The 23,572-nt window shown below is 41.9% G+C and overlaps 1 long non-coding RNA gene and 1 pseudogene across 1 annotated transcript in view; both read right to left on the bottom strand.

Moving 5' to 3' along the window:
* The window catches only part of LOC138161434 (uncharacterized), a 134,284-nt gene that overhangs the window by 23,969 nt on the left and 86,743 nt on the right, over positions 1–23,572 (bottom strand). The gene's annotated exons all lie outside the window — the stretch shown is intronic.
* On the bottom strand, positions 12,240–12,752 carry LOC138161419 (ubiquitin-conjugating enzyme E2 L3 pseudogene; annotated as a pseudogene).

Below are 23,572 nucleotides of genomic sequence, written 5' to 3'. Positions count from 1 at the left end.
GGGATGGCTTAAGGCAGTGGTGGCAAACTGAAATGGGGCAGGTAGGTGGTGCCATGGTGCATAGAGCAAGGGAACTAGTGAGAAAGATAAGAGTTCAAATCTGACCTCAGGCAATAGCTCTGTGACCCTGGGCAAGTCACTTAACCCCATTTGCCTCAGTTTCCTCCATCTGTAAAATGAGCTGGAGAAGGAAATGGCGAACCACTATACTATCTTTGTCAAGAAAGCCTCAAATGGGGTCATGAGTGGGACCCAAGTGAAAACAACTGAACAATAAACTCAAATAGAAATACGGGCCATTAATGAGTAAGTAAGGATCCCAGAAACCACGTAATGACTTAGAAAACCACATGTTAAACATTATCTATGTTCTCTTGCATTTTTCTCTATTTTGTTAAATATTTCCCATTTACATTTTAATCTAGTTAGCCAACTCTGGAATATACTACATTTTTGACACCTCTGGCTTAAAGTATTTCTCTTTCAAGGCTTATTTTCATTTTAACAGGGGTCAAAGTTTTTAATCAATCAATAAACAAGCATTTATTAAGCACCTACTATTGGCCAAACACTGTGCTCAGCACTGGGGATATGACAAAACTGAAAATTATGTCTGCTCTCAGAGGGCAAGAGCTTACGATGCTCGTGAGACAAATGATAGGCATATACAGTTAGATGCCACAAAAAAAGGCTACAAAGTGATTGTCAGAATGGGGAGGGGGCTCAGAAGTCAGCTATTCCAGCTACACCTGAACAGAAATCCCATCTACAACATATCCAGGCCCCTGGGCTTGTTCTCCACAACCTCTCCAGGCAGCTCATCCCACTTTTGGAGAGGGTAATTGTTAGGAGAGTTTTACTTAAATCTGTCTCTGCTCCTGCTCCTGTCCTCTAGGGCCCAACAAATAAAGCCCTGACCAGCTGCCATTTTCTTCCTTCTTGAGATCACCTGGTCACCAGGACATCCCACTATGTCTTCTCTTCACATGCCTAAATAAAGCTCCATTCTGAGCCCTCCTCTTTCTACATTCGCTCAGCTTGGTGACCTTATTCATTAGCAATCCTGGCAATGGCCTAGGATGTAGAGATGACCTTGGCATCTTCAGTGTTTGACCAAGCTCACGCTTCAGCCGCCTTCAGGTGTTTGAACAAATTGTTCTCATTGGCCCATTCTGGCTGAGGAAGTCTTCACATGCTTAGGGTAGACATCCCCTAACTCGTCAGCAGGTGTGAGGCTTATTGGCTACCCTTAATGTGGTTTGGCCTGTCTGCTGAGATGGAAGGAGAGGGGAAGGGAGAGGAGATGGAAGGGGAAGGGGAGACAGAGGGGAAGAAAAGAAAGGGGGGAGGGAAGAGAGAGAGAGACAGAGAGAGAGAGAGAGAGAGAGAGAGAGAGAGAGAGAGAGAGAGAGTGAGAGAGAGAGAGAGAGAGAGAGAGAGAGAGAGAGAAAGAGAGAGAGAGAGAGAGAGAGAGAGAGAGAGATTGGCCCTGTAATTTTACTCATATACAGAACTCCTGGATGAGGAAATTCTACCAGTACGAGATGGTACCTTAACTCCAACTTACAAAGTCTGGAAAAATGTGGCTTGATGGGACTTGGGTCACATAGTCAGTATGGGACACAAGTGGGACTTGAACCCAGGCTTTCCAAGTACCCAGACCAACTCTCTATACTTACTATGCCACATTGCTTCTTGGCACATTCTTGGTGCTTAATAAACGTTTGCTGGTTGAGTGACTAATTGATTAAACATCCCCGTGTCATCCTTGGTTGTCTTCCTTTTGTCAAGATGTGTTACAGGCATGGGAATTTAAGATCTTCCCTTAAATGACTCTGAGAATCTTCCTTGATTTGAAAATATACTCTGCCCCCTAATAGGCTGAATGTGCTCACCTGGAGCCTGTGGCGGGAGGCTTGTTTTTCAGGAATGCCCACACCTTGATGCTGTGTGATTGGGCAGTGGGTCAAGAGGGTTGTGATATTCTTTGACCCAGAAAAAGGCTATATATATATGCCCTGATGTGAGGTTTTGCTTTGGGGCTCACTTTGAGAAGAGTTACGTGATTTGACCAGTTGAGACTCTGGGCAGCCATTGAGCCCCCCGGCTTTGAAAACCCAGATGTTGGTGCTTCCCTCTCTGGTAACTGACTAGGTATGAATGTAACGGTCAGGCAGCTGGAAGCCTGTCTGCTGATGTTTCTCTGTGTTTGTTGTCTGCTTGTAACCTCTGTATTCTCTGAAGTTCAGGGTGCTGATCTTTTCCCCCTGAACTAGGTAAATGACATATGTCTGATTAAAGCAAGATTGTTAACCCATTTTGAGTTGCTTTCCTTTAGAAAATCAGATCTAAGAACCTGTGTTGGCAGCCACCCTGGGTATTCTAGGGTGCTTGCTGCTACAATATGGCATAATGGATAGCCATAGGACCTGTATTCAAATTTGGCCCCCGACACTTACTACTTGTGTGAGCCCTGGCAAATCACTTAACCTGTTTGCCTCAGTTTCCTCATCTGTAAAATGAAAGAGTCAGAGTCAGTCTCAGTAGCTTCTGTGGCCCCTTCCAGCTCTCAATCTGATCCTACATCAATCAGATTGCCCAGGTTACCCATGCCTTTCCTAAAATCTTACTCCCAGAACTGAACGTGATACTTCAAATGCAGTCTGACCTGGGCAGAGTACTGGGGGATTATCTGTGACTTCCTTATCCTCAGAAGTCATGATTCTCTCCATACAGCTCAAGATCACAGCCCCCTTTTCAAGTCACCCCTCCAGCCTCTTCTATCCTCTCCAAAATGCTTACTAGGGAGAAGGGCCTCTTTTCTTCCTGGACTGCCTTGGTTACTAAATACAGAGATGACAGCCTTGGGACAATAGCAGCATTGCCTGGTCTTGGTTCGCTCTCCCTATCCCTTTAAGAAGACCCTACTCCTGAGTTATTTTAATCCCTTCACTGGAGCCTCAAGGCTACTGTCTCTATGCTGTATTGATTTCAGGTTTCAGGGTTAATGAAGATTTTCCAGTCCACTTCAGAAACAGCCTGGATGCAATAGGAAAATGGCTGCCTTGGGCTTCACTCTGCTCCCCTTTAAAAAAAGGGCAAAAATACAAGTTCAACCTTACAATCAGGGTTCCCTCTAAGCTGCTTAGAGACCCAGAGACTAACAGATCCAGAAGGAGCGTCTCAGCAGTCATCTTCATCATGTTTCACAAATCTTCCAACTTCTTAAAATGAAAGGAAGCACAGATACCTCCCCCCCCAAAAAAAAAAGATCGTGCCACCTTACTGAGGAACGTTAAGTCAATTCAATTTAATGAGCCTTCTAGAATCAATCATCTCCTATGATTCACTGTTTCATAATTCAGAGCTGGAGATCATCTAACGCAACCTCTTCATTTCACAAATGAAGAAACTGAGGCCAGAAAAATGTCTAAGGTTATATAAAGCCCTCATAGAGCCCAAGAGGCAGAGCTGGGCCTCTAATTAAACCATTCAGCTCCTATCAGAACCTTTCTCTGGGCTAACTGATGGAGATAGAAAGACAAGAAAGGAAGCAAGCCCAGCCATCAGGAGCCTGCATTTACCTGGGGGATACAGCATCCACACAGAAAAGGTAACCAGGTGGTTTGAGAAGGAAGAAAGCACTAGAAGCTGGGGGCCATGAGGAATGCCCAGAGTCCTTTGAGGAGTGCACATCCTGCCCTGTGTTCTGATGCTGCAGTTTGTATTTACCTATAAAGTAAACATGGAAGTCGGGAGAACCTGAGCAGTGTCTGTCGATAGGACTTCAGGGGGGAGGGGAGGCACATAGCATATGGGCACCCACACTCCTTTGTAAAACTCTTGTCTGAGCTCCACTTTGGTGAGATAAGGGGCCTGCTCAGGTTACACACAGATACCTTTGGGCCCCATACAACATTCTTGGCATCCCTGAGCATGAGGGTAGTCATGGCAACAAGTCTACTGGCGGTTTCAGGCAGCCCAGTGGAGATCTGGGAGTGACGCTGTCTTGTCCAGCCAGGGACAGGTGACTGGCAAAGGTCAGAGCTGATGACAGTCTGTGAATTGCCTAGAGCGGATGATGCAAGGCACAAGGGAGGGGGCTGCCAGAGGCTACAAGAATCACTCAGCATCAGGCCTGTTGTCCTTGGCCCATTAGTGGGGAGGGCATGGCCAAAGGGGTTTATTTTTTGGTGAAGGGACCTGAAAATGCAGGCTGGTCTGGATTAAAAAATAGCGAACAAAGATGGCAGACCATAGGGATGTGTGTCAGACATCTCAGAGGAAGCAAAGTCCCAGCTATAATAAGAGAATGCTGTTGTTGCTGTGTTAAGGACGTTCCAGAGACACTGGCTTTTCTGGGTCTTACCCACTCCCCTAAGCACTTTGCTGGTGTCTCCTGGAGAATTACCTCACAGCTCCGCCATGTAAGTCATGGGCCAACAGAACTGTTTGCATATTGCCTTTCTGATTAGAATGTGAGCTCCTCGAAGGCAGGGAGTGTTTTTGCCTTTCTTTGTGTCCCCAGGGGGCCAGTACAGGGCTTGGCATGGAGAGTCTTCATCCATAAAATGAGGATGTTTATAGCACCTAACTCCCAGGACTATTCTGAAGATGAAATGAGCTTAATATTGGTGATGTGGTTTGAAATCTTTCAAGTGCTATATAAATGCTAGCCACTACTCCTACTACTAAACCATGACTACTGTACTACTATTAGTATTACTATATACCACCATCACCATCACTACTACTGCAAGTACTTTTTGTTGTTACTGTTTGTTCTTTGTTCTCCAAGAGGACCATGATATCAGGAATGTGATGCCATGACTTTCGAGTGAATTGGATTTAAGTGAAGAAGGACTGTACAAAGTCACCAGCCTCACTTCCTCCTCCACAGCCGTCTGGGTCCAGATGGCCCCCAAAGATTTTAGGTGCTTAATAAATGCTTGTTGACTGACAAGGAGAGAATCTATAGATGGCAAACCATAAGTAAAGGCCCATCCCTGCCTCAGATCTTCAGGGGAAGGGAAAGCTACAACCCACATCTTTGCAGTCTTAATTGTCCATCATGGTAGCTCTAAGGTAAGAGAGCCTAGTAGCTAGTCCCCAGTCTGAAATGTCTTGAGCGGAAGAAGAATTATCTGGGATAAGCTGACAAGAGTCAAACTACTGTTCTATAGTAGTAATTCCCTATTCTATAACAAACATTTTTAGATTTAAGATCTAGAACTCTGTGAGAGCAGGATAGTGTTAAAGGATCATATATCTAGAATTTGAAAAGATTTCAGAGTCATTCAACCCAATTCCCTTATTTTACACGTGAGGAAAGGGAGGCCCAGACATTGTAATATGCCCAGTCATACAAGTCCTAACCATCATGAGGTAGGATTTGAACTCAAGTCTTTATGCAGTAAGATATATCTGTATGTATATGTACATATATTAATTATATATATTATATATATGTATATACTTGTTATTTCAAGTACCACCCTGCTTTCCACTTCCTTATATTTTCCCACACTGCCAAGCACTGAGCTCAACACTGCATAGGGGTTCAATTCAGGCTGCTTGGTACCGTGGGCTGATTAATGAACATTGACTAGATGCCTCCTATGTGATAAGACACATTTTCAGCTAATCTTTAGGAAATGTTCTCATAGTGCTGTTCCTGTTTCTATTCCAGTGATTTGTATGCAAGATTGCAGAGCAGAAGCAGGAGAGGCTGGATTGCCTTTGGGAAATTGCAAATTTCTTTAAAGGGCCCCCAACTTCTCCACCAAGCAAAGGCCCATCTTTTTAATAATCCCAACATTGAAGGAGGTGCTTTAGAATTCTAAGTAGATCCCCTTTTGTGAATGTACAGGAGGCCATGGACAAGAACTACCCAAGTAAGGTGGGCATAGATGGATTGTGATATGCTTGACTAGGGGGAATCTCCAGATCACTGAGATCCCTGGGAATAGATAAATACTGACAGGGATGAGGCTGAAACAAAGGATTGTTCAAAGGGCAACATGGTGGGCATGAACAGATCATGTTTAAGATGTTATCAAAGAAATTGGTAACCCAAAAAAATACAGGCTGATCCTCTAGTGAGAGTCAGAAAGAACTGAGAGAGAACCCACAGGCTCCGCTGGTATCCTCATGATGTCAAAAGAAATCAAGAAATATCTTCTACTATGTAGGTTCAAACCCATGGAAGTGGGAACATGGACAGAAGCAGCACAAGATGGTGGGGTGAATGGGAATGAAACTACAAGTATTTATTATTTACCTATTGTGGGTGACATACTGTGATTGGATCTGGGATTATACAGACAAGTCAATCCATTGGAATGATCAATAAGTGTGATTGCTTTATCTCTTTAGGTAGGCCGTTAGGTAGCTCAGTGGATAGAGAGAACAGAGCACGAGGCCTAGAGTCAGAAGCTGCTGTCGTTGTTGAGTGGATCAGTCGTGTCCAACTCTTCATGACCCCCTCATGGGGTTTTCTTGGCAAAGGTACTGGAGTGATTTGTCATCTTCTCTGGAGGATTAAGGCAAATAGAGGTTAAGTGACTTGCCCAGGGTCACATTGCTAGTATCTAAGGTCAAATTTTAACTCAGATCTTTAAAAAACATTTTTTTTGTCTTTATTAATTTGTTTACTTTTAGTTTACAAGACTCAGTTCCACAATCCCTTAAATTTCAAATTTTCCCCCCTCCCTCTCCTCTTCCTCCCCCCCCATAGTGGCATGCAATCAAGTATAGGATCTGCAAATACTTTCACATTAGACATCAATCAGATTGTAAAGAAGGATTGTAACCGATGGAATGAACAATGGGAAAGAGGAAACAAAACCAAACAAGAAAAAGAAAGAGAGCAGGTGGTTTGCTTCAGTCTGCATTCAAACTCTGTTCTTTCTAGTTCTCTCTTAATGTAGACATCACCTTCCATCATGAGTCTTTTGAAGTTGTCTTATAACCCTGCATTGCTAAGAAGAGTCTAGTCTATCAAAGCTGGTCATCAAATATGTTGTGTCTGTAATTGTGTACAAATTTCTCCTGGTTCTGCTCTTCTCACTCAGCATCAGTTTGTATAACCCTCTCCAGGTAAATATGAAGTCCGTCTGCTCCTGAACTCAGATCTTCTCTACTCCAGGCCCAGCTCTCTATTCACTGGGCCACCTAGCTGTCTCAAGAAGCAGTAAGACCTGAGTTCAAAACTGGCTTCAGACACTTAATAACTGTGTTACCCCTAGGCAAGTCATTGAACCTCTCTGACTCAAACTTCCTCAATTCCCCTAATATTATGGGGATAATTAATATCTACTTCTCATGACTGTGGTGAGGATTAAACGAGATATTTGAGATTCACTTACTACAGTGCCTTAATCAGTCAATCAACATTTATTAAGCTTGTTTCCTTCATTCTTCCTTCAAACTAGGCTCCAAGTAGCTTGAAGATATGAATTTCATCCTAGCCATTTATCCTACTTAGCCCATAAAAGGCATTCAATAAATATTTCCCAGTATCTGAGAATTTGAAAAATTAGTCCAACCTGTGCCTGAACAAGAATTCCCCCTTATACATTATATCCCCAAAGCATCTATATAATTTCTCTTGAAGACCTCTAGAGAGAGAGAGAATCCATAGTATTTTAGAAAGCTCACTGTCTAGCAAGAATCATTAGAAAGTTTTTGCTGACTTGAACTGAATAAGGGGCCATGTCACTGAGGCTACTTTCAAATCCAGTCCTTCATTTTGAGTTTTCCAGGATGCTTTTCCTATCTTGTTACATTTCTCATGAGCCATGGTTAAGGCCAGTTGGATTCTGTGATACCCTGGGGATAGACATTTATCTCAAAGGGGCATAGTGCAGTTTTCACAACAAAATTAATTTTGGTTTTCTTTAATTGAAAAATTGTTGGGTAACCAAACAAAATAAACAGTGATTGGGGTTCAAACTCCCAAGAAGTACAGAATCACTGTTTTCCATATTTGTTGCCTGAAGGCTGAGTATGGATCAGATGATTTCTTGAGATCTCTTTCGGCCCTACGATTCTTTGATTTACTGATTCTATGTTCAGGAGAGGGAAGAAAAAAATGGGGGTGGAGGGCAGAGTAGCAATAGAGTTCTTGGCCTTCTCTAAAGGTTTTTGAAGTCAGGGCTCCAACCAGGTATTATGACATAGCCAGTTTTGTGTCTGTCCCCCTCCCCCATGAGACCCAATGAGCCCCTCCTCCGATATTCGGCCACAACTCTCCAAATGCAGCCAAACCCCACCATGGTATTTTAATGGAGAGAGCTTGTGTGTGGAATAAATTAGGAGGGAGTGGAAATTAAACACCACAAGAAAGAATTGTTTTAGTGGCTCTTCAAAGGTCAGGCTTGCATGTCTTCAAGCATTGTGAGGGTGTTTCTCCGAAATTGCCCATGTTAAATAAAATCACTCCCTGTTGCTCTGAACTCCAGCTAAATCCACATTTCCAGGGCACAATTAAAGCAGCCTTATGCTGGCTGCCAATGCTAGGGACTGGAAGATTGCTTTCCCAGATCCACCTCCTCCTTTCCCATGGGTAGGAAAAGGGGAGAAAAAAGGGACAAAGAAGAATGATGTGGGTACAGAGGACAAATGAGGTAGGAGGTAAGAATGATGACAGCAGAAGATGCAGCCTGTCCCCCTGGGTGACTGAAGGAGAGAGAAAATTCAGTCACCCACTCTTCTGGATGATAGAGGGCCAAATGGGCCTTTTCATTCGGGCATCTGAAGGGCTTGTGGCAGGGGCTTTATGAAATCCTAAGGACACTATGTCAGAGGGCCTCCAGCCAGACATTCACTGTTCTTTCCACACTGCACCTTGGCTCTGTGGCTGCTACCCTGAGTCAGTATGGGTGAATGTTAATGAGGCGATGGGACAGACAGGAAGTCCAGCCAGACCTAAGCTGCCTTAGTTGGGGAATGAGATTCCATGGGGAAAATCTGACTGATGGTTTTCCAGGTTAATAGTAAGAAAAGGCATTCAACTGGGCCCTGGTCTTCCCATCTGTGAATTGAAAGGCTTGATGAAATGCTCACAGTCTTTTCAATATCTGTTAAAGTTCAAAATATTTTTTAAAAAATTAGACAAAAATAAAACCAAAAGGCTGGATCCCGTGAACTCTTAAGTTTTCTTGTAACTCTGAATCTGTGATCTATGATCTTCCTTTTTCACTCTGTCTCAGGCAAGTTTTGTGGCTTTTGGGGGAGGGGAGGAGTTTTAGGCAAACGAGTCTTTCAAAACCAACTTGGTAATTTTTCTTCATATTCTTAACCCTAACTGTCTAAGAGAACCAGAGCAATTAGCTGGCCACTGTTTCTCATCAGAGAAACTTTCTTCTTCTCTTTTGATCTTTCAAAGGGGTCATTGGTTCAGAACCAGAAGGGTCATCCAGTTCAAAGCTGTCATTTTAGAGATGAAAAGACTCTGGCCCAGAAAATTAAATGACTTTCCCAAGGTCACCCAGATAGGACTTTGAATATAGATTCTGAAAGTCCAAAGACAGCATTTCTGCCAGGCACATTCTAGATCAGGGGCTTTTCACAGATTTTGGGTCATGGACCCCCACCCCATTGGCAGTCCGGCAAAACCTCAGGATAACTTTATTTTTTAACTGAAGGAAATGCTAGAAGTTATTGAAAATAATGTGATTTTTTTTCCCCATCCAAGTTGACAGACCCCCTGGAAACATGGTCCCCAGGTTGAGAACCCCTAGTTTAGATACTCACGTAACTGGCTAATGAGATAGGTTCTCTCTCTCCCCTACTATTAACTTTCTATCAAAGCCTCATTCTATCCCCAGTTTCCCTTTTGCTTTTCATCTCGAGTAAATACACAGAGCTATCCCTTTTTACTCATCTCACCCTTCTCCTATTTCTCTCGTTCTCTTTTTTCTTAGCCATGAGAAAGGAAGAAGTGTAAAGCAATGGCATGATTTGTAGGCTGCATCCAAATCAGATGCCTTGTCCTGAAGGTGATAGAGATGGCCACGGGTTCTCAAAGACTATTCTAACTGAATACAAATTCTGGCAAGTTTTCCCACATTGTAAATGCCAGTTTGAGTGGTGTGGGTTTGGGTTAAGTACAGAGAATCTTGCCAGCCATTTGGTGACCAATTCTTTAGCCATACCAATCCACGAAACAAAGAAAAGTCCAAAATGGCCCTTGTTCTTGTGTAACACCCTGTTCTGCAGTGATGATGAGAGAGTGGTAGGGAATAAATCAGAGCATGAAAATAATTACATAGTCCTTAAACCTCTTCTACAACAGCAACTTAGATGTTGATTTTCTAAATTTGAGATCCTTGACCAGTGACCAATGAGCAGACAGGTTAACTGAAGGAATTAAATTATCTCAGTCTTGACATTCTCACTATAACAAAAATAGGAAAAGGAAATTACAATTAAGTAGAAAGATGATACAAAGGTCCTTCTTAGAGAGAATAGAGGAGTTGGAAGATTTGATTTCATTGTGCATCCAAAGGCAACAAGAAACATTGCTTCATGGGACATCTGTTCGTCTCAGGTTACCGTGTTTATGAGAAGTATTAGCAAAGAGACCACCATGAAAATAACTGTAGTTTATATGCCAACATCTGTTTCAGAGGTAAAAGAAGTAGAGAAATTCTATGAGGGCTTTGATAAGACCTTCCAAATTAAATCAATGTGCTTTGATATTCAATAACTTTAATGCAAAGGTGCAAATTGGAAAGGTTGATGGAAAAATGTAGGATAGTATGATTTAAAAGAAAGAAATGTGAGAGGTCAAAGATTTACAGACTACATAAAGTATCATGTTTACATATTGTAAAAACTTTCTTCAAGAAAAGAACCGCATGACCCTTGCACTGAATAACATTACAAAAATTGAAATTGTTTATTGTTTAACAGATAGGTTACAACATTGCTTAAATTTTTAATTTCTGAAGCAACTGTCTATGTAGAGTTAAGACCACTGACTTTTTTGAGGAGAAATAAAAATTAAAGCCAGGAGAATAAAAATGAAAATAAAAAAGATATGATTAGAAACTTCAATCTGAACTAATTTAAACAAGTTTTGTTGTTCAGTTGTTTTCAGATGTATCTAACTCTCCATGACTCCATTTGGCATTTTTCTTGGCAAAGATACTGGAGTGATTTGCCATTTCCTTCCCCAACTCATTAGATGAACAAACTAAGGTAAACAAGGATAAGTGACTTGCCTAGAGTCAAACAGCTAATAAGTGTCTGAGGCCATATTTAAAGATGAATCTCCCTGACTCCTGGCCTGGCATCCTATCCATTGTACCATCTAGTTGCCCCAATTAAACAAGTTATTAACACCCCCAAAATGGGAAAATGGATGGAAGAAAAGGGCACCAATACTAATTATAACAATTTATACAATCATTTAACTGTTAGACCAAAAGAAACTAAAAACCCTCTTGGTCAGCAAACTTCACTTACTTGCTAAGTGAAACAACATGGCAGCCAAGGGCAATACTATAGAATCTAAACTCATTTATAAAATCTTATGTAAAATTATGAGCACTATCATCATGTGAAACAAAGAAAAGAAAAGGAAAGAATCAGAAAAAAGCTGGGTGTGAGAACCATGTAAGTTGAGTTATCCCAAAGAAATTTGGTGATCAAACTCCAAGTACGAGAAGCAGATATGAGTTGGCATAAATAAATGCAAAAACTTCTGTTAACACTAGAGACAGAGTAGTGCAGTGGATAGAGTTGGCCTCAGGATCATGAAGACTTGTGTTCAAGCTCTGCCTATGACCTATATTAGCCAAGTGACCCTGGGTAAGTCATTTAACCTCAATGCCCCAGGCAACATTAAAAAAAAACACCTTAAAATTTTAAGCGTTACTTTGGAGTTTTCCCTAGACCACTTTTTTTTTTTTTAAGCAATCAGGGTTAAGTAACTTGCTCAAGGTTACACAGCCAGTTATTTCTGGGTGTGGTGCTAAGTGTCTGAGCCTGGGATTCGATCTCCAGGTCATCCCAACACTGGAGCCGGAGCTCTTACTCGCTGTGCTACCTGGACGCCCCCCTAGACCACTTTTGATTAAGAAAACTGTAGAAAGTTGATAAATGCCACATGTTAAAACCAAGTAGTGGCACCTGTCAATTTTCCAGAAGCATATTTTGTGGGGTGTTTGAAATACACTGCTCTGGGTCTCCAGTGGTTACACTAATAAAAATTAATCATGTAAGATTTGAGTCTATGGGTTACATTCCTCTACATTAAAAAAAAACAAAAAACTAAACTCTTCAATGTTCTTACAGAATTTTTTTCAGTCCTTCCAGTATTCTTCAGCTAGGTCAGCCTCAAGTCGGTGCTCAGGGGAAGTGCTTTTCACCAATACTAGGACGGACTGGGAAATGGTCAGTTTTCGTTTCTGTCTTCTAGTTTTCAGTACTAATTACTGGCACTAATTATGCTTTTCTGTCAATGCTAAGGTGTTCAATCTTTTTTTTTTTTAATGTGATTTTAGGTGATGTGAATGGACACTTTGCTGAGAAGCTGATTTCCATTTTGAAGGTTTTCTTGTCATGTGGAGGCTTGTCAGGACAGGCCTTGACAGGTCAATAAATTACCATCATCAACCTGGATGCTCCAGAAGTTTTTCATTCCCCATTTGCAGATTTCTATGAGCTCCTTCGGCAGCCTCCTGCTGGCCGCCATCTTGAGTATGGCACTGTTGCTCTTCCTCAATGGCTTCCCCAGGCAACTCTTTGAGATGGCAGGTTGCACAAAATCTGTCAATGTGTAGGAGGAACTTTCCATCCCAGTGAGGTCAGAGGCCTGAATAGAGGAAGTGGAATTAAAACTGAAGGAACCAAAGACGGCAAAAGCTACTAGGGCAGGTTTACATGGAGGTGGTCCATGTAGAAGGAGATGAAATTATTGAGAGTGATGAGAGAATAATTCTCCAGGGGGAAGAGACTACCAAAGGGATAGGAAAACCTCCAAACTCCATTGCCACTTCCCCCTACAGGAGAGTGAGAGAGTATCAATAGTTATATACCCATTTGTCTACATTTTCATCTATATGCAATTTCTATAATAATGTCTACACACACAATGAGGGTAATCTGGGGGAGGATGTAAGAAGGGAAGAGGCAGGCCTTTTCAAGGGCTATTCTATAGTAGACAACATCTTTACCATCATGTAAGTGGCTAAAAGATGTAGAGAAGACAAGATTCTACCCAAGGGCAAATGGAGGAGCTCATGGTGAGTGTGAATGGTCTGCAACACAATGGTCTGTTACAAACGAGGTATTTCAAAAGAAGAAAATGTTCAAAGGATTTCATTTTTTAAAAATGTATAATTGAAAGAGACAATAGCTTGGCCAGATGTTGAGAGTACAGGAGGACTGATGGGCATCTTTCATGTCCTTGTAGAGCTGCAAATGGATTTAAAGGTCATTAGTCCAATATCCATCTTTCACAAAAGAGGGAAACAAGGTTAGAAAAAAGAAATGACTTGTCTGAAGTCTCAGGCACAAGAAACAGTAGAGTGAAGATTCAAACCCTGGTCCTCTGACCATAAATGCAGATAACTGACTATGGAGTCCATGAGGGCATGCATGATTTTTAAGCCTTTCCTCAGAGCACAGAGTATGAGCAGATAAAGTGCCACATGTGGAATCAGAGAACCTGAGTTCAAATACCAGCTCTGCCTAGATGAACACTGATCAGGAAAGTTATAGTGGAAATCCTTTGGGGGGGATGGGTCGGACGAGATGGTGGCCAAGGTCCCTTCAAATTCTAAAAATTATGTCACTCCACAATTCTATGATCTTGATAGTATTGTAGTAAGAGCCTGGAGCTCCATCTCTCAGAGGGGATTTGAGAACTCACAATGCATGAATGAGAACAAGATGGCAGTCTTGAAAGCCATCATGTGGTAGAGGGATTAGAGTATTCTGTTTGGTCCCAGAGGAAGAAACAAAGAACAAATGAACAAACAAAGGAGAGAGAAACAAACAAAGACTGGAAGGGAGCTGTCTGTGGGAAGACTGAGCCCCCTCCAAAAATAGTGGTGTTCTCCTTCATTTGTCTGGTAAGCAGTAGGGAGGGTTCTTTTTCAGGTGTGGACCAGACTGGCTGGCCTTCAAGATCCCTTCCCAAATTCAACTATAAACTCCTTGAGGACAGGGACTGTCTCGATGTCTAATATGTAACCCCAGAACTTAGCTTACTATGACACAAAGTGAAGACTTCAAAAATAACAGCACCCAGGGGTGTTGTGAGGATACAAGAATATTTGTAAAGCACTTAGCACAGTGCCTAGCACACAGTAGGTGCTAAATAAATGCTTACTCTCCTAATATCTTTGGGTCTTCACAATGACCCTGTCAGGTGGGTGTTGTTATTTATCCTCTATTTTATAGATGAGGGAACTGGGACTATGAGAGGTTAAGTGACTTGCTTAGGGCCTCACAGTTAGTAAACATCTGAACCAAAATTCAAATTCCAGTTTTCCTGTCCCCCAAGTCCATCACACTAACCACTGGCCTTAGCTTGCTGCCTTGCACACAAATTAATTAAGGCTAGAGACTGAAATTTGAGTAAAGAAAAAGCACCGACATCTATGGGCACAAGAAAATGCTTGTAGAAAGAGAGAATCCTTGAGATGAGTCTTGAATGAAACTCAGGATCTTAATTCAATGAAATTCAACAAATGTATATCCGGAGAGGAAGCAGTGTGTTACAGAAAAGGAAGGGGGATGGGAGACAGAACACCAAATTCAGGGAAGAGTCAATTTGGCTAGAATATAAAGAGCCTGAAATGGAGTAATCTGAAATAAGGCAGGAGAGGTGGACTGCGGTTATATTGTAGGGAGGTATAATTGCTAAGATGAGGAATTTGTATTTTATCCTAGAGGTAATAGGGAGCCATGGAGGACTTTTGATTGAAGGAGTGACATAATCACAACTGTGCTTTATGGAATTTTTTCAGCAACCAAATGGAAGGTGAGATGAAACTAAAGGGAGGGAAATCAATGAGGGAGATATTAATGGTTTAGGTAAGGGGTGATAAGGTTGTGAACTACGACAGTAGCCATGTGAGTGGGAAGGAGAAAATTGAGATAGACCCAGAAAAGGAAAGTCAAAACCAACAAAACTTGGCAACCTGCTGGATATGGGGATGAAGGAAAAGGAAAGCAGAGGATGACTCTGAGGGTGCAAACTTGGTTGACTAGAAGGATGGTGATATCCTCAATATATAGAAGGATGTCTGGAGGACAGAAAGGCTTAAAAAGGGAAAGAAAATAAATTCTGACTTTGAGGAAACTAAGCTAGTTTGGCCCTCAGCCAAGAGACGTACCGTCAGTGAGGAGGACCCTATTGAAGGCTTTCTAGTGAGGCACAACCTATCAGACCTTCTCCTGGGCTGGTCAGCCTACCCTTCAAGAAGCCAGTCACCTCCACTTTATGGAGAGGTATTGGAAAAGGATTTGAGTGGTGTAACTAATTCTTTGTTGGAAAGAGGAATGGTGTTAGACCAAAAGATGCCTGGGTTCAAATTCTTCCCCTGAGGCTTATTACCTGTGTGACCAAGAACAGGTTAATCCCTTAACCTTTAAGTATTCAGTGCCATCAGAGAGGTAGGAGGTGCCAGAGACCTCAGAGGTGGGAGCAATCCCTTCTGCCAGGCTTCGCAGAAACCTTCGTGATGGAGCCATTTGAGCTTTCTAGTCAAGTCCAATATATTGTGTTGGGAATTCATTAAAGGCAAGGGTCAGGGAGAACTGCATTAACAGACAAGAGGTAGGACACCACAGGACAAATTTGGAGAACAGTGAGTTTGTTTGGAGTAAAGGAAAAGGAAGGTAAATACTCCCTCCACTGATGCAGACTGTAATCTGTCCATATCTGTTTTCCTTCAGATCTCTATGGCGGCTCCACCAAACACACTAAAGGCCTTCATTTAGGTCCCTTGACCAAAAAAGCACAAAAGTTTGTCATCTCTTGTTCTCACTACAAGAAACCATCCCTGAAGCAAAGTGAGATAACCCTAGAAAAATAAGTTTGGGGGCAAATCTTAAAGGTGCTTCATTGCGTGCCAGAATAAGGTCATTGGACTTCAATAACCATTCAAGAGGCACAGGAAGGTGGGGCATTTTTTTTTTTTTTTGTAAGGGGCTTGGAGAGGTAGGAGGAAAGAGTGGCCTGTTTCAGGAAAGTTCATGTGGGAGGAGTGTAAGAAATAAACAAGTCTAGACTAAACAATAGTCTACTTTCTATCTCCATGCTTTTGGTAACAAAGGGAAGAAAGAGAACTTTGAGGGAGGTTAGCATTCTTTTGGAAAGAATGCACTTTTTTTTTTTCAGTAGGGAGAGGATTTGAGCATATTTGTAGGGAGAGGCAAAGGTAAGAATTTGATGATACATGAAACAGGAGGGACACTTACTGAAGCAACAGCCTCCAGGATGTGGGAGAGAATAAGAACATGAGGACATAAGAGAATCGGTTAACCTTGGATAAGAGAATGCATTAACTCTAGATAAGAGAATGGGTTAACCTTGGCAAGGAAGGACATTTCTTCTGAGAGAAGGGAATATGAAATCCCATCACCATTTGGAACTGCTTACTATATAACTTGTGAACACAGAATTGCAGAATTAAGGAAGGACTTCAGCAGCCACCTAGTCCACCTTGATATTAATAAGCTGAAAAGATGTCCAAAAGGGGGCATCCAAGATGGCGAATGGCGTTGAGTTTATGCCAAATGAGAAGCTGGTGAAGCAACTGGACATTTAGCCACAGCAGAGAAGAATTAGAGAGGTCATGAAAGCAGACTTTCAAGTCTTTGAGGGCTGACAACTGGAGAAGGGTAGAATCAATTCAATGATTAGAGCTACGAAAATCAAACTGGTTCCCTTGTCTGGCAATGGGTTTGTTCTTACTGGAGAGGAGAAGCTAGGTGACATCTTAATCTGGTGTGCTGAAGTTGGGACTCTTTCTCAGATTGGACCAGGTGATTGCTTAGGTCAGTCCGTCAACAAACATTTATTAAGCACTTAGTACATGTCAGGCACTTGGGGAAATGCTGGGAATACAAAGAAAGGCAATAAAAAAGCCACCCAAAACTCTGTCCCTTCGTTTAAGAAGCTTGCATTCTAATGAGACAACACACAATCATATATATAGATCATGTAAATGGGAGGTAAAGCCAGAGGGAAGGCATTAGCAGTTGGGGAACTGAAAAGGCCCAGGATCTCCTGCAGAAGACTGGGCTTAAGCTGGATCTTTAAAGAAGCCAAGAGGCAGAGTTGAGAATGAAGAGTATTTCAAACATGGAGGACAGCTAGCACAAAGGGAGTCTGGAGATGGAATATTGTGACAAGAACTGCAATGAAGCCAATGTAATGGGATTGTAGAGAACATGGGAGCGAGTCAGGAGTAAGGACACCAGGAAGGTAGGAAGAGGCTGGGTTGTGAAGGGCTTCAAATGCCATCAGAGTCATTGTACTTGATCCCAAAGATGACAGAAAACCATTGGAGCTTCCTGAGTAAGTAGGGGCACATGGTCTTAGCTTTAGGAAAAACACTTTGGCAGCTGATTGGAGGATGTATTCAAGTGGGGAGAGACTGAGGCAGGAAGAACAGCTGGGGGCTATTGGGACAGTCCAGATGAAAAATGATGACTCTGAATGGAGAGAGGGGATTGTATATGAAAAATGCTGCTTAATTTTGAAAATTTGTAATGTGGAAGAAGCAGTTTCAAATGATGATGAAGTCCAATTGGATATAAGTGAACTGTGAAGTCTGGGTGTTAAAGGGAGAATTAATGTGATGCCTAAGTCCCTGAGGATGAAGGCAGGGCATGGAGTGAAGGCACAAAGTGGGAATCAGATGCCATTGTTAAGGAAGACAGGAGAATATCCCAGAGATCATTAGAGTCAATGACCTAATGTGATCTTTGGACAGTAGCAGAGGACACCCCAAGAACCCTATGAGGAGAAAATGGTTAGCAAAATGGGGGATGTAGACTATCAACGGATTTTAAATGAAAACTTGCTTCTATTTCCCTTATTTTCTCCTCTTCTGCTTTGTAATCCTCCTTACCCAATTTAGAAGAAGCCCACATAAGCTCCAGGGAGAATTATCAATATTATATTTCAATAGCAGCAACATTTGATTATTTGGAGAAGCTTAGCAGGGCCTGTGAATCCTACTGAAAGGGAAAGCCAGAAACAGAGAATAATGAAACGAGGGTTCTTGCAGTGGATGAATTAAGTCAGTGTTTGAGCTCAGAGGTTGTCATGTCCTGTCATCTTGTTTTCTGTACCCGATTCGAAGGGTCCCATCCGGTCTGCTGAACAAACATGCTTATGCAAGTTTGTGGAACACAAAATTAATTTAGAGATGCTAATCTGAAGAAAACTGGACTGACAGTTACACAAGTACAGTCTGTGGGATTTAATGGGAAAAAGAGCCCCAAACTGAGCAGATGCCTTTAGCGGGGCCTCTCCTCCTTCTGAAGTGAGCTGAGCAAGGAAGGGCACTTCTCCCCAGGGCTTTCCTGGGCAGCTAATTCTCTCCCTTGAACACTACCTACCAACAAATTGTACAAAGGCAGTACAAGCAAACTAGCAGCAGGAAGGATACAAACAAAAGAGAAAACAGAGATGTGGGGTCATGTGGAGGTTCTGATGAAATCTTGCCAACTACCCTCATTACTAAAGAGCAAAAATAATAACAACAGAAATTTATAAAGAACTCTGAGGTTTACAAAATACTTTATATACAATGCCTACCCCCCCCCAAACCTGTGAAGTACTGTTAGTCTTATTTTATGGATGAGACAGAGAGTTGAAATGATCAATCAGTCAATGGTTAGGTCAATACAGTTGGTGTTAGAGATGGGATCTGAACATAGGTCTTCATGACTGACTCTCAAATTCTTGCCTCTACTAGATTTTATAATACCCTACCTTTTTGGGGGGGGCAGAGAACAGGGGTATTGGGTCCCTTTTACATCATTATACAATACCCTCTTCCTTTGTGATCCCCTAAGGTAGGAGATCAACTGTAGAATTAGGAGATTTCAGTGAAATAAAACTCTTTAGAAATAGACTACTAGAAATCTAAGAAAGGCCATCACCCAAAAACTTTATCCATATGGAAGACCTTTTTAGGGGGCAGTAAGCCTGTGGTTTCATCTGTATGGAGAACTCCCAGTGAGAAAACTCCTTTTCACTCTTGAAGATCAGTAATTCATGGTGGCCTAGAATCTTAGTTACCTGGGAGTTTCGGGGAAAGGTTGAGGAGGGGACACTGAAGGATTAAGTGATTTACCCACAGTAATAACAGAACCCATGTCTTCTTGACTCCAAGATTGGTTGCCTTCTGTTTACATCAAAATATTCAATTGGGCCGGTTTGATTATTTCATCTATAAAGTTTTCTTCCATGTTTTTGGAAGGCTTATATTTTCCTTTTTATACTTAAAGCAGAGGGATTTTGACCTTTTTTTTTCTGTCTTGGAACACTTCTGTCAATCTATTGAAGCTTATGGGCCCCTTTGGAGAATGAGGACTGAGATAAAGTGATAATGGCTCAAAAGGGCTCAGTGTCTTATACCCCCAAGTGCTCAGGCCTCCTGGAGATACAACACCCTAAGCCTAAGGAAGGAATCACTAAGTGTCAAACATCAGAAAGGAAGACAGTTCAATGGAGAAAGGAGAAGAAACCAGCTCTACTGAGCTACAATTCTCCTGTGGGATGGAGCAATGATCAGATTGCACTTTGGAATTAGAGGCGAGTTCAAACTCCACACGTTCGTTAAACACTTCTTAGCTGTGTGTCCCTTAATCTCATCTGCAAAATGGGATTGATAATGGCACCTACCTTTCAGGATTATTATAAGGATCAAAGATAGTATTTACCATTGTCTTAGAGTTGTCCCATTTTCTTTGACATTCATGCCCCATGTCCCCTCTGATGAAGATGGGAGACCCAGGTTTGGTCTCAGCTTTCTCACTAACTAGTTGGGTAACCTGGGGCAAATCACTAAGTTTTTGGGTCTCTTTCTTCAAAATGTAGGAGTTGAAGGAAATTAATTCTAAACTTTTTTGACCTCGGGATCTATTGTTTGGTCAATTAAGAAAAGCCTATAATGACCATTTTTTCCACCTTGAAGTAGGCCTTATTTAACATTGCTGTATTAAAGCAGAAGCAGCCATGAGCTTGTGACTGTATTTTATCCACATAATAATCATTTCCATAGAAATGTCACATTGCCGATTTCTAGTTTTCTGCTGCTATAAATATTTTAGCGTATATGAGGCCTTTCTTGTTCATTTTAAATCTTGGAGGCTCCAATGGATCTTTCTTTTCATTTCTAACATCCACATAATTCTTTGCTTAGTCTCATCTGAGTCTGAAAAGCCAATGTAACAAGTTAATATATGAGCAAAACTCCATTCTGGGCACTTGTTGCCTTCTCCCATTTCTATCTGCCCTTTTCCACTAGCCCCACTGCTTCCACACCTTTCTTTTTTATCTTTGTGGAACCCCAGAATCATAGAATTTCTGAGTCAGAAGGGAACTCAGAAGTCATCTAGTCCAGATGTTCCCAGAAAGTCATACCCAAATAAGTAATTTCATTAAAGACAGGAGTTTGCCGGAGCCTGCTCAAATGGAGCTGATGGTTAAATTTTCATTATGAGCATTTATACCAGTCAACTACAAAGCAGGGCTTGATTTATTGTTTTGTTGATTGTCTAGACTTAAGAAAGTGATGGAGAAATTTTAATAAGGCAGATCTGACTTGAGGGTGTCATGCATACATGCCCCCACCCCCAGTTAGTTGTTAAACATTTACCTGTACACACCCCCTGCTAAAAGATCTCTTCTCAAGTAACCAAGCTCCAACTACCTCCCAAAGGCCCTCATTCCACTTCTGAACTGCTCTAATCATCTTGATGCTTGCAAGGAGCATGGCCCTGGGCAAGTCATTTAACCTCATTTGTGTCAGTATACTCATGTATAAAATGAACGGGAGAAGGAAATGACCAAGAAAATTCCAAATGGGGTCACAAAGAGTCAGACACAACTCCAAAGACTTAACAGCAACAAAATCATAAGAAAGTTTTTTCTTACATCAAGGAATGTGTCTCTGGTATTTCTACCCGTCTTCCTCCTTTTGTCCTCCAGGGCCAAGCTTATAAAAATGTCTCCTTTCTTTGCCCTGTGACAGCCCTTCAAACATTTTGATCAACCAACCACCAACAAGCACCTACTATATGCCAGGGATACAAGGAATAAAACCATCCCTTCTTGTACATAAGTTAGGTTTCTGATGGGGGTGAGTTTTCATGCATCTCTTCTTCAGGCTAAAATATTCCCATTTTCTTCAATTCATTCTCAGATGATGTGAATGAACTCAAGAATCCTTCACCATTATGGTTATTCTTGTCAGGATATTCTTTGGTTTATAGATATTCTTTCTTAACACACTACTTCTTTCACTCCTCAATGCCTTTTTTGATTATTTTCTTTCCCTCCCCCAAATTCCTGTCTTCTCCTGGGACCTAACAACTTTCCTAGTCATGGCTACATTCCTATAACGGACAATGATAACTAGATGATGGCACTTCTCCAGATGGCTATTTATTCCTTTTTCCTTAATTTACCCATGCCCTCCCCAGTTTCCCAAAATGTAATGGCAGGATTTTACTGGAGCTTGGGTTTATTTATCACAGGAACTGCTTCTTGAAAGCCAAGAAAGAAAGAGACTCCCATAGTGCACCTCCCTTCTTTTCAATGATTTATCTTCAAAAAAAGATAACAGGTCCAGTTCACTTGCAATGCATTATATGGAATGGCAGCCCTGCTGAAGTAAGGTCATCATTACCTTTGCAGGCCAATGAATTACACCAGCTCCGAGTCGCAGGCTCTCCAGAAAGTAAAAGAGCAAAACCAAGCATCTCATATTTTATCCCTTATCTGTTCTGTGTAAAAATCGAATGTTATCAAATGGACACAAAAGGGGGAGGTTCATGATGGGTTGAACCAGTATTTCCCCATGTGGGCATATTTCTCTTTGAGGTCCCATAGTTCAGAATTTGTGAGCCACCCGGTCTGGTCTGTGGGGAGGCAGCAGGAGAGAAGAATGGTAAACCTTGAATTTACAATGGACACAGGCTGAAGGTACAAGCTGCAGTTACTTGGTAACCACAAAAGGTTTTATGGGTCTGCTGATTGCTTGTTAATTAGTCTTAGCAGGTCCAGAAGTAATTATCATGGAGACTGCACTCTGGTTTAGCAAATCAGACTAATTGTGTGATAAACACATGGCCATGCAATTCAGTGAAGTAGGATTAAAAAACAAAAACAGAACATCAACAATACTCAGCCCTGCTAGGTTGGAATTCTATTTAATAAAAATGCAACAAAACTTTTTATTAAGGACCTTGAAAAGCAAGGCCTGGAAATACAGAAGGTGAACAAAAAACAGCATCTGCCTTCAAGGAGTTTTATTCTTCCTGGTCGGACCACATCTAGAGTATGAAGAGTTCAGTTCTGGGCACCATAGCTTAGGAAGGCCACTTATTAGCTAGACAGTAGTAATGGTGATTAGCACGTAACTCTGTGCCGGGTATCGTTCTAAGCACTTTTACAAACCTTATCTTATTTGGTCCTCACAAGAACGTTGGGAGGTAGGTGCTATTACTCACCCCATTTGACAGCTGAGGAAACTGAGGCGCATGGATGTTAAGTGATCTTGGCCGGGGTCACACAGCCAGTAAGAGTCTGAAATAGGATTCAGGTCTTCTTTACCCCAGGGCCCTGCTCTGTCCACTGCACTGCCCAGCTACTTATCCAGGGAAGGACAACCAGGATGGTAAACTGTATGTTACAGGAGAACCAGTTGAAAGAACTGGCAATGTTGACACAAAACAAGAGAAAACAAGACAGGAGAAGACAAGACTTGGGGTTTGTGTAGGGGGAGGACAGGATGGAAGTCTTGAAAGCTGGCATGTGGTAGAGGGACTAAATTGTTCTGGTTGGTTCCAGAGGAGCAAACAAAGAACAATAGAAGGGAGCTGTCCAAGGCAGGATTGAGCTGCCTCCAAAGGTAGTAGGTTCCCCTTTCATTCATATAATAAATAGTAGGGAGGGTTCTTTTTCAGGTATGGATCAAACTGGCTGGTCTTCAAGCCGCCTTCCTAAATTCAACTATAATGTAAGCTCCTTAAGGGCAGGGATTGTCTTGATGTCCAATTTATATCCCCAGAATTTAGCTTACTATGACACAGTGAACACTTCGATGTCTTTTCTGTCATTCATTCATTCCAATTCTTGGATTTGGGGATATATTCTCCTGGGAGCAGCTCAACATGTACACAGATTGGCTCATGTGAGGCAATCTGAGGAAGAAAACAGCATTAACAAGCAAGGAAGGTAGGAAGGAAAAGGATAGGGTTTTATTTTCTAAATGGACGGCTCAAGGTAACGAGTGAGCAATCTCCCCATGGAAACTAATCACAGCCCACTGTTTTCAAAGGCCATGATGTAGCGGAAAGGTATTCTTGG

Source organism: Petaurus breviceps, unplaced genomic scaffold, assembly GCF_028583685.1.
Source record: "Petaurus breviceps papuanus isolate PSGF00001 unplaced genomic scaffold, PetGlider_PUasm1.0 185, whole genome shotgun sequence".
In the NCBI taxonomy this organism is placed as follows: Eukaryota; Metazoa; Chordata; class Mammalia; order Diprotodontia; family Petauridae; genus Petaurus; species Petaurus breviceps.
The sequence above is the reverse complement of the archived record's forward strand: the minus strand, read 5'-3'. Positions and strand labels throughout refer to the sequence as shown.